At 38.1% G+C, this 2,443-nt stretch overlaps 1 non-coding gene across 1 annotated transcript; it reads right to left on the bottom strand.

The window, feature by feature from the left end:
* Nucleotides 1–253: 253 nt before the first annotated feature.
* Nucleotides 254–327, bottom strand: TRNAN-GUU (transfer RNA asparagine (anticodon GUU)). Its single transcript has one exon. It is a non-coding gene; the product is annotated as a tRNA-Asn (tRNA).
* Nucleotides 328–2,443: the final 2,116 nt, after the last annotated feature.

Raw genomic sequence — 2,443 nt, 5'->3', positions numbered from 1 at the left:
ACGACTGTATTTGCTCAAAATTGAGCTTCAACGTTTTGCGATTAAATTAAAATTCTTCAAACCATTTTAAAATAATGTATTTATCTCTGATCGCAATAATCGCATGCAAAAAATTCCAAGATTTTTCATAAAACTTTAGTATATTTTTTTACGTACGTACATCATTTTTTTTTTTTTAGAAATATTTTATGTTTAGCTGATACATTTTCTATCTCTGTAATGAATGATAGAGGGAAAAAAAAGTTTTAGAATCCGCCCCCGGGTGGGCTCGAACCACCAACCTTTCGGTTAACAGCCGAACGCGCTAGCCGATTGCGCCACGGAGGCACACTAAAGGGTCAAGATGATATGATCAATCAGAAAATTTAAAACATTTTTTATGAAACGTTTCGAAAAAATATTGAGACATTTTCTTCTATTCACGAAATGATGCTGTGAAATTCAAAATCTTTTCTCCACTTCAATGATAAAATTATTCAAACTAATTTGAAAAGCAATTTCTTAGTAATGTTAGAAGAAAGAATATTCGTTTTTGTTATGTGTTGGAAACATGAGCAATAGCATACAACCACAGATTAGCCTTTTTTCTACTGTACCTGATACAGGGTGATCAGCGAATAAGCCCTTTGTTCAAAATTAAATATCTCTACAACAAAGATCAATAGAATTATGCGGTAAACGGTACGTTTATTAGCAAAACTGTGAGAATGTTGTACAGAAATTTCGAAAATTTAGTTGTTTTTTTTTTATTTTTTAAAATTTTAAAAAAAACTGGAGATTTTGGGGTTCCGAAAACCCTTATTTGTGTGAAGAGAAACCACTGCATTCGCCTAAAGTTACTGCATGGGCTGCGGTATGCGCCAGAGGCATTATCGGCCCCTTCGTGCGAGAAACGATTACTACTGAACGTTACGTTACAATTTTGGACCAATTTGTCAGCACACATGGCGCATACCGCAGCCCATGCAGTAACTTTAGGCGAATGCAGTGGTTTCTCTTCACACAAATGAGGATTTTCGGAACCCCAAAATCTCCAGTTTTTTTTTTAAATTTCAAAAAATTAAAAAAAAAACTAAATTTTCGAAATTCCTGTACAACATTCTTACAGTTTTGCTAATAAACGTACCGTTTACCGCATAATTCTATTGATCTTTGTTGTAGAGATATTTAATTTTGAAATAAGGGCTTATTCGCTGATCACCCTGTAATTTGTTACGTACCAACTAATTGTATGAAAACAGTAGGCCTATTTGTTTTTTATCTTTAATTCAGTGGCGTCGGAGCCGGGGTGCGATGGGTGCTCGAACACCCACGGAAGTTTGTAAAACAGGTCCGAGCCTTAGAGGAGAAATAAAGCTTTATTTGGTGGGGGGAGATAGGGGAGGGGACGCCCCCCCCCCCCCACCCAGTATCAAAAGTGGAGTGGGCAGATCTAATGTATATGTGTGTATATGAATTGACATCATCATCATCGTGCCTCCAGCCATAATGACCTTGCCCCCCCCCATACTTCCAAGTCTATCTCCGCCTTTGTTTTGATGACAAGGGGGGGGGGGGGGGGTTGAAGGTTGCTTCCGTCATCAAGCACCCTTTTTGGAGATATGAAATGTTCTAAGCTGCTGACGAAAATTTTGCTGACAGGGGGGGAAGGGGGTCAGTGTTTTGCTGACTTTTGCTGACAAGGGGGGGAGGGGGGGTCAAAAATGGCTAAAAATCTGCTTACGTAATACTTGAATGGCCCCAAAGCTAAAAATGCGGATCAGCCCAAAGGTAATATTTTCGGTCCTTATCTATACAGAGGTCGTCCCAAATTGTTTGCACACAGCGGATATATCTGCAGTCGTTGATTTCAGAAACATACTTTCAATGACAAAAAGTTTTCAAATGACGTGCGGTCTCTTAAAGTCTCAAATTTCCCAAGGGGTCGTATACATGAAAAAATAGAAAAATTAATTTTTTATGTATACACTGTGTTGCTAAATTTTTAAATCAGTGAAATGTGAATGCGGCTCTGAGAAGTCATTTACAAAAAAAACTGCATATCTTTAAATGTAATATTAAGCATTACAGAGAAACAAAAAACTTCACGTCAGGTTTCACTACACGTACACGACATTCCCGCATGTACCGATTCGTTGGGGGTTCCGCGGGTGGGAGGGGTGTGGGCGGGGTGCATGTGTGGTGTAGCAGTAGTAGGTAGGGCCTCCAAAAAATGACTCGGGGATCCATGATGTTCTTAAGTCAGCCACCTCGTTGGGCAATTTGCCTGTTGTGGCGTTGTATTTGTATTAACGAAGATAATTTAACTTTGAAGTTTTCAGCATTTATCGCCAATGATTGAGGGCGTTGGTTGTTCATAAAGTGCGAAGCGTAAATAAAATTCAAAGTTGTAATTTTTTAATTACATAAGTCTTATTATTACCAATTAAATGTATTATTATTA

The sequence above is a fragment of the Pholcus phalangioides genome, unplaced genomic scaffold (assembly GCF_987345545.1).
Source record: "Pholcus phalangioides strain wild (caught in Gottingen) unplaced genomic scaffold, Ppha-v1.0 ptg000015l_1, whole genome shotgun sequence".
Taxonomy (NCBI): domain Eukaryota; kingdom Metazoa; phylum Arthropoda; class Arachnida; order Araneae; family Pholcidae; genus Pholcus; species Pholcus phalangioides.
This window is presented reverse-complemented; position numbering and strand designations above follow the sequence as displayed.